Source organism: Nicotiana sylvestris, chromosome 4, assembly GCF_000393655.2.
Source record: "Nicotiana sylvestris chromosome 4, ASM39365v2, whole genome shotgun sequence".
Classification (NCBI taxonomy): Eukaryota; Viridiplantae; Streptophyta; class Magnoliopsida; order Solanales; family Solanaceae; genus Nicotiana; species Nicotiana sylvestris.
Window position 1 is genome coordinate 62,224,120 of NC_091060.1, and position 9,418 is coordinate 62,233,537.

General features: G+C 36.2%; 1 long non-coding RNA gene across 1 annotated transcript; it reads right to left on the bottom strand.

Moving 5' to 3' along the window:
- Positions 1-2,776: 2,776 nt before the first annotated feature.
- LOC138889005 (uncharacterized) lies at positions 2,777-8,609 on the bottom strand. Its single transcript, XR_011406548.1, has 2 exons — positions 7,943-8,609; positions 2,777-3,026 (listed from the first exon to the last, which is right to left on the bottom strand). It is a non-coding gene; the product is annotated as an uncharacterized lncRNA (long non-coding RNA).
- Positions 8,610-9,418: the final 809 nt, after the last annotated feature.

Consider the following 9,418-nt stretch of genomic DNA (forward strand, 5'->3'; position numbering starts at 1 on the left):
TGTTGCTCAGTTTAGGATCCACGTATATGCGAGGCGATAAACCTATATGCATAACTAGATTATGACCATATCTGGTAAATGTTTGGACTATTTTATGCCTTGTTTGGACTATGAGAGCTTACTATTCATATTTCATTGATTCTATGACTAAATGATGTCTCATTTTTGTTGCTTAGAAGCATGTGTAGAGTTATGACTTAGTTTAATTGGGCATAAATGATTACTTGCCATATTGAGCTTCATTGTCGAGCCGTATTCACATACTTGTCTTATTGCTTCATGCTTTGATGGTTAAATGGCTTATTTCTTTCATGTTAAATATTATAATAGAACTCTTGAATGATGAAATTGCTTATTAGATTTGATACATCCACAAACTCCTTTTCTACTGGATTTGATACATCCACAAACTCCTTTTCTACTATAGGAAATACATCCACAAACTCCTTTTCTACTGGATTTGATACAAAAGTAGGAGTCTCAACACTAACATCCTTAACAAAGGCCAGATATGTCAAACACCCATTCTCAACCATCTGTGGAGTCTTCATTAATGAAATCACTCTGCCAGAAGTATGACTAAGAGAACCTCTCCATTTCAACCTTGGCAATCCCAGCATAGCCAATATCATGGTTGTAGCGTGACAATCAAGAATAGCATGATATAGAGATAACTAATCCATACCAAAAATCACATCTAAGTCCACTATACTAAGCAACAAAAGATTGACACTAGTGTCATACCCCTAATGCTTACCACACAAGACTTATACACATAATCCACCGAAATAGGGTCAATTACAGGTATAGATACATGAACAGAGATATTAAGAGAACTACGGGGCAAATCCAAATATGATGCAAGGTACAATTATATACAGGAATATGTAGAATCAGGATCAAATAGAATTGATGCATCTCTGTAACATACTAAAACAATACCTGTAATAATTACATCAGAAGCTTCATCTCGTGCCTACCCGAAAATGCATAACTGAGGGTCTGACCACCGCCCAACTGACCTCCACTTTTGAGACGTCCCATGACTGACTGGGCTCCCCCACTAGCTTGTGGGGCCGATGGTGTAACAACTAGCGTTGGAGTCAAGATCTAAGAACCCTGCTCTATTGTGCCTTTACCACACCTAGGGCAATCCTTCTTTATATTCCCCCACCTCTCCACACTAAAAATAACCTCGAACTGAGAATAACTGTTGAATTTGAGGTTGCCTCTGCTAAACTAAATGCCCACTAGAAGAAACCCGGACTGAAGGAGTAAGGTATGTACTCTGCGTTAGTAATACACTAAATGAAGACTGAACTGGAGCACCACGAGTAGGTTGATAAGCTAAAGGAACTAGCCTACTAGAATAGACACTCCCAAAATGATACTTACCTTTAGACAAGGTACCACTAAAACTGCCAGAATGTTGAGACCTCTTGCCTCTCATCACCATGGCCTCCATGCTCTAACTCAGAATATGCTCAATCATATGCGCTATATCTACAGCCCAAAGGAATGTTGTACTAGTCTTTGCCTCCTTAGCCATAGCGATCTTGATACCAAAATTCAATCCCTCAATGAATATCCTCACCTTCTCTACCTCGGCAAGGATCAGAAAGACGCGTGATAAGATAACTCAGTGAATCTCATATCATACTCGATCACAAATAGATAACCCTAGTGAAGGTGCTCAGATTGGCCGCGCAACACCTTTCTGGTCGCGAAGGATATTAACTTTTCTAAGAAGAGATGTGAAAACTGACTCTAAGCGAGTGGAACTAATCTTGGTGGCCTACTACACTGATGCGCCTGCCACTACCTCTTGGCTGGCCCCTTGAGCTAGAAAGTAGTGAAATTGACCCTATTCGACTCAACCAAACTAAGATTTCGCAAAAGTCTCCTTGCAACCATCTAAGAAATTATGTGCATCTACCAAAAGATCACCATCAAACTATGGAGGACCTATCTTCCTGAACCAATCAAACCTCTTCTCCTCCTCCTTATACATAGAGGCCCCTACCACTAGCGTAACAACAATCACGGGAGGAAGTCCCCCAATCGGTACTACTTTTTGTGTTTGATACACGATAGAAACCTGCTCAGGAGTATGAGTAAAGGGAGTTTATGCCCATCCCTATCCTGAGAAGTAGCTCGTGCCATAGGAAGTTCTCTGGTATGTGCCAAACCCTCCACTAGTCCAACAAAATGAACAAGAGTATCCTGAAGTACTGGGTAGCAATAAAACCCTTAGGGACCTGAGATGGTCTGATTAGCTCAACATAATCCAGAGCCTGATCCTCAATAGGACCTACTGTGGCTCCACTGCGACTGCTCGAGTAGGGCCCTAACTGCGACGCGTGCTCGTGAATGTGTCTACCTCAGCTCCGGCCTCTTGCGACCCTGGTGCCGGCCCAACTACTCTAGATGAATGTGTCTTTACCATCTATGAGAGAATAAAAAAGCAAAGATTCAAACTTTGAGATAAACAAATTTGCATAACAGAGAATGAAAGAAAGAAAAGTTCTCCTAACAGCCATGTAGGCTCACGAAGATAAGTACAAATGTCTTTGTACCAATACACAAGACTCTACTAGACTTGCTCGTGAGACTTACACAATATAGGGCTCTGATACCAACTTGTTATGACCAAAAATCTCACCTTAGGTCGCGATGGCTCCTAGCCATACTTGCTAAGCAAGCCAACTCACAATCGCAAAACATAACCCAAATTCCTTTATTTAACATATTCATATCACATATAAAAGATAGGATAATCTCAAAATAGTAAAATATATAATATAGTCAAAATGTGGTTCAAACACGGCAAGTACACGAGCAACTAATGAATAGGTACAAGTCTGAATACATGATCAATGGTGTCTGAAATAATAAAATAGATAGCAAATGGTAAAAAGACATGGACTCGGGATGTGCGAAATGAATCCATAGAGTGCAGCTCACCCTGAGCCTTCGAGTGACTGCCTAAGCTTAATGAGAGGCTCTGCTACTAACCACCTGATGATCTACAAAAAGATGTGCAAAAGTGTAGTATGAGTGCATCGCAATCGGTACTCAATAGGTATCAAGTCTAACCTCGAAGAAATAGGAGTAAGGCTATATGTATCAGGATGCTTTCAACACAGATATAAATAATAGAGCTAGAGCCATATAGTAAATAATCTCATGAATTACAAGTATCAAAGATTTCAACAATCAAAGAGTATAAAACATGTTTTTCTAGTACAAAAGATAATCATAACGTTGTTCAGATATAGTATTTAAACATAGCATGTTTCATTCAACGGAGTTGAGACTCCTAACTAGCATATAGAGATGTCATGCAACAATAAGCACCTAAATGAATACTTCTGAATGTGTAAAAGACACATATGCATACTAAAATTAGTACACGATCCATGTATCATAATACACAATCCATGTATCACCATAACCCGATACAAAATCCATGTATGGACCAGATACACCATCCATATATCAACCACGCTCACAAGGCCAAAAGTAACATGGTTAATCACCTGACTCCGGAGAGACGAATCATAATCCAAGCGTAAAAATGATCTTGATAAATCATCATAAAAATATTCGTTTATCATGTCATGTGTGCTATAATTGTATTCTCTCCGCACGATCCTACCTTTTGTGCCACAATCTCAGTCCAACGCAAGTATCCAATATAGTACGTATACATATGTCCAAGAATTATACATAACATATGCACAAGGACTTAATAATAATCATATATGAATAATTTATATATAGTACATATCCCTTCATAATACGTATGCTATGTCCAAGAATTATATATATGTACTCGTGGAAATTCTATAGGACCACACACGATTCAAATAATTTGCCAGATCAAGAATAACCTTCCATGTATTCAAATATAATCATAAACCTACGCATGATCTCTAAAACAAATAAGAAAGCAATGTAGTCATATAAGCCAACAAATCATGAATCAAGATGAGCACATAATCAAAACAAGGCATAAATATCACAATTCTACTATAGACATAATATAAACATGTTACGTGCATATGTGCCCACCCAGTATACACACTACTGCCAATACCTTAAGCACATAGCAATCAAGACAAATCCTAGGGGTTTCACTCTTAACAAGGTTAGCTAAGAGACTTACCTCCGCCCGTAACCTAGAAATCACCAAAAATGCCAATTAGTCAAAAATCCAACTCCAAACTGCTCGAATCTAGTCAAATACAACCCAATAACCTCATAAAAGCCATAAAAATCAATCTCATATAATAAAATTCAAATCTTTAATCAAATACACAAAGTCAACCAAAAATTTAACCCAGGCCTACTCCCAGGAAACCGATAAAACTCACAAATCCTAACTATTCATTCTAATACGAGTCCAAATTTATTAGTTTCATCCAAAATCAATTCCAAACCGGGATTCAAATCTCATATATTCACTTTCCAATCTAGCACAACCCCCCCCCCCCCCCGCCCAAATTCCACTTTAAAATCCATGGCTTTAGGTGTAGAAATCCATAGAAAAACAGGATATAAAGTCAAATCCATGTGTAAATTCCTTTTCTCCAATTGAGTGGTAAAATTTCTCTTCAAAATCTTCCACTCTCGAAGTCTAGGGACCAAAATAAAATAAAAAGTGGGTAAAAATCCCAAAATCACAACTTAATTATTCTGCCTAGTGATATGTATCACGATCGCGACATACCCTTCGCAATCGCAAAGATCAAAAATCTTCCCGGCTGAAATTCCACTTAGAAAGTGCAAAGTACCTCACGTGAAAGCAATGAACCCACAAGCCAAGCCTACAAGAACACGACCCATGGCCTGCGAACGCGAATGCAACTAATTTGCCTGATGCCCAACCTTTGTAAACGTGGCCCCCTACACACGAATGCGAAGCACCAATACTCACCCCTCCATGAAAGTGAATCTAGTCACGCAAATGCGAAGAGTAAATCTTCGCTTACCAACTCCTCTATTCCACGATCACAAGACAAGCTCTACGATCACGAATGAAAACCACCCTAAATCACATCTGAGTCCTCCAGGGCCCTGTCCAATCATGCCAACAAGTTTCAATACCTAATACAAACTTATCCAAGGGCTTGAAACACAATGAATAACATCAAAATTAATAATAGTTAATCAAAATCCTTCTCATATGTTTCAAACATTCAAACTTCTAACTAAACGTCTGATTCAACTTCATCCAAACTTTGCACACAAGTTTCAAATGAAATAACAAACCTATTTCAAGTTCCGGAACAACAATCCAAATATGATACCATCAAAGTCAACTCCCAGTCAAACTTAGGAACTCTCCATACCTACAAGTTGCTAACTTTCGACAAATAGAGCCCAAATATCATAGGAACCTCTAAATACAAATATGAACATATTCCTAAGTCCAAAATTACCCTACAAACCTATTGGAACTATCCAAATATAGATCCGAGATCATTTATATAAAAGTCAAACTTTGATTAACTCTTACAACTTAAGCCTCCAAAAATGAAACTAAGTATTGCAATTCACTCTCTAACCTTCCCTAAGCCAAACCAACCATCCCTGCAAGTTACAAAGATCAAATAAATATACGGGAAGTATCAAATAGGAGAACGGGCTCAAGTTCATAAAAGGACTGATCGGGTCGTTACAATCTATTGCTAGAAAAAAAATTGACCACTCACAGGATCAGAATTGGAAAAAATCAATGGATTGTGATGGGGAGTAGATAGCTAAGGAAGCAACCAGTTTCTTTAAAGACTTATTCACTCAACCACATTACTATAATGATCTCAGTAATCTAGCTTGCATTAACAAGTTGATTACAGATAAAGACAATGAACTACTCACTACAAGGCTTATAGAGAAGGAGATTAAAGACATAGTCTTTAACATGAATCCAGATTCAGCTCCTGGACCTGATGGATATACAACAACCTTCTTTAAAGAGGCATGGGATATTATTTCCTTGGATCTTACTAATCTAGCTTGCTATTTGTTTTTTGCAATTCATGAACTACCTAAATACGTCACTCGCACTTGCTTGATTCTCAGAGCTGTCACACTTTCTTTTTACACCCGCGGGGTATAAAAGGGAGTTTTTCCAATTAAAGTAACATTATTCGATATGTGATTATTTTATTTATTTTTCAGAGTCGCCATTTAAAATAATTTATTTGGTATTCCAAGTCACCGGTTTATTTTAAATCTCAAATCGAGGAAAATCTGACTTTATTTAAAAATCTGCGAAACCAAAAAAACTAGGTAAGGAATTCTGTTAACCCGAGAGAAGGTGTTAGGCATTTCCGGGTTTCGTAGTTCGAGCACAATCGCTTAACTATTAATAATTGGCCTAATTATCTGATTTATTATATGTTTTAAACCTATTGTGCATTTTTAACTTTATTACCGCTTTTAATTATTTTAACCGCTTTGTAGGATTTATGGAATTATTTCTTGAACAAATTACGATTGTCGTACACTTGCCATTTTGAAACACACCGCAAACCACGCTACATGAAATGCACTCACGATTCGCGATATGTTTTTTTTTATTATTGTTCGAAGTTGTTATGATCGGATCACATAAAATACACACCCGAATTGGGAATTATGTATCACGACTATACCACGGGAACCATACTCATAGCTGTAATAATTTAATTATGCGCCTAAAGCAAACTACGCATGTAATGATTGCAAACCTTCATTATATGGCTACCTAGCACCAATTACCCAAAGTCACGTTAGACTAGGTATAAGTGAACAAATAATGCAAATCCAAGACTTTAATAAAGTAAATTTATTTTTCCTTGGTGTTAAAAAGGAAACAACCAACACAATAGCTTTTGACATGTACAGGTAGGTTAATATTACATAAGCAACAAAACAACAATTTCAAATCTAGGTGTGGCCTAATTTGAATTTTGCTCAATAAAAAACAATAAGTTGCATCAATTTAACTAATAACCTGTTTGGTCAAGCTTCGTTTTGGCCAAAAGTGTTTTTTTTTTGGTAAAAAGTATTTTTGGCCAAAAATTGAGGTATTTGACCAAGCTTTTTGGAAGGAAAAAAGTACTTTTGAGGAGAAGCAAAAGCAGTTTTAGAGAAACAGAAAAAAGTAATTTCTCTCCAAAAGCACTTTTTTGAGAAGCACTTTTGAGAAAAATATACTTATAAGTAGTTTTTTAAAGCTTGGTCAAATACTAATTGCTGCTCAGAAGTGTTTTTCAAACTAATTAGCCAAACACAAACTGTTTATCACCAAAAATACTTTTGAAAAAAGCACTTTTAAAAAAACACTTCTCAAAATAAGCTGATTTTTGTAGCTTGGCCAAACAGGTATAAACCATATGACGAAACAGTAGAGTAAAGACATGGGAAAGGAACTAGCTACAGATAAAGGTAAATGACACATGTTACAAGCCAAATACTAGTACTGGTTTTTTTTTGTGCCATACTGCCATACATCATAACAGATGAATCTTGGAGTTTCCTTTTTGATAATTTCTTAGTACTTTTATCACTACTGTTTGATCTGTACTATTCTATTTTCTCAAGTTTAGCTTTGTACTAATATAACGTATTTTTTCATTTGATCTGTTGTTTGGTTGTCCACAAATATATGAGCAAAAGGAATGGAACATTCATTTCTAGATTTTGTTTCGCTGCTGGTGGAATATGCTTAGTCGTTTTAGAATCGCTGTAAGCTCAGTGATTTTTTTTTTCTTTCTCAGTAGAGATATATCACAAGGCAAGATAGTAGATTAGAAATTAATGTAGAAAAGTCAGTTTTCAATTCGTAACTTCTTAAACATTGCTCAGGATCCAAGTTGCAACAGCATTTAGGAAAGACAAACATTTCATTTGGGATACAGAGATTTTGAAAATATGAAAGCAGAAAACATACCTATCAGCTCTATCGAACCCAAATCTAGCACCAAAAATAAAATGCAACGGAAAGTTTTCTCTGGGTCACATTGTTGATAAAATTCTTCAATACTTCTATGTTTCTTCTGAGAATTTTTTCAGATTCTTTGGCTAAGTGGGGATAAGTAGAGTATGAGAGGCATGAAAATGGGTCTATATTTTCAGGTCTCCTTCTTCCGTCTTTTCTGAATGAGAGTCTGGTTTTTTGAGGGAGAAGAAGAGGGAATGAGAAGAAAGGGGAAGCTGTGCTAGGTTTTTTTCAGCTAAAGGGGGAGGGTCCAATTCTTTCAGAGAGGTCTGTTTGGAGGAGATGATGATGAAGAAACCAGAAACGGCGCTAGGGTTGGGGTGTGTGTTTTACTGAAAAAGAAAACGAGTGAAAAAGGTGTCGGTGATCAAATCCCAATCAAAAAAGTGGCGGCTAGACATTCAGGGAAACGAGGCATAATGAATAACTTTAAGCCACAAGAAGCAATGTCAAAACCAACTAGAATTCTTAGGAATGAGACCAAAGAGCAATGCGTCCCCTCTAAAAATGATGTACCCCTGGAATATATGAGAGTTCTTAGCTAAATTCCAGGAAAATCACGTGAAAAGTGGAGGAGATGGATGTGCATTGTGTTTTTTCGTTTTAGTAAGGTGGAAACGGCTGGGAGCTTTTTTTTTGCCTTAGGTTCTCCAATGTTCAAGGTTTTTAGGATGAGATAAGGGTTTTATGGGTATTGGACTTGGATCTATGAGCCAAGAGTTCGAAAATTGGACCTAAAAATAGGTTGTTTGAGCCCAAAATTTTATTCTTTCTCCTTGAACAAGATTAAAAATACTACCTCATTTACTAATTAATCATTCTTAAGTAAAATAACTATTAAAATAAAATAACCATTAAAACAAACTTATTTTGGTATTTTTCAAATATCAATCCTAAAAATAAAAATGGGATTAGATTAAAATCATCGCAAAAATTAAAATAATATTCCTACCAAACTACTAATATTCCTGAAAATAAAGTTGAACTATTTTTGAATTTTATAAAAGGTAGGTAACTAAACGTAACTAGATAAAATATTGATTAGCTAAATAAAAGAAAATTTTTTTGTAATTTTTATTTTTGTAATAAAATAAAGTAAAAAAGTCAAAACTATTTAGAATAGCGATGCTAACCCTTAACTAAATATTTACGGTAAAATGTGTAAAATTTTGGGGAGGATAAAAAATTACATAACTACCGTCCCTAAAATTGATCACCCAGAAACTCTCTCTTATTTCAGACCAATTAGCCTAGCTAATGTTACTTCCAAAATTATATCCAAACTTTTGAATGATAGATTTGCCAGACTTCTACCAAAAATCATCTCCCCAAAAAATCATATTTTATAAAAGGAAGATCCATCACTAGAATATAAGGTTGACTCAAGAACTAACTCATAACATGAATAGAGATAACAATGAGGAAAAT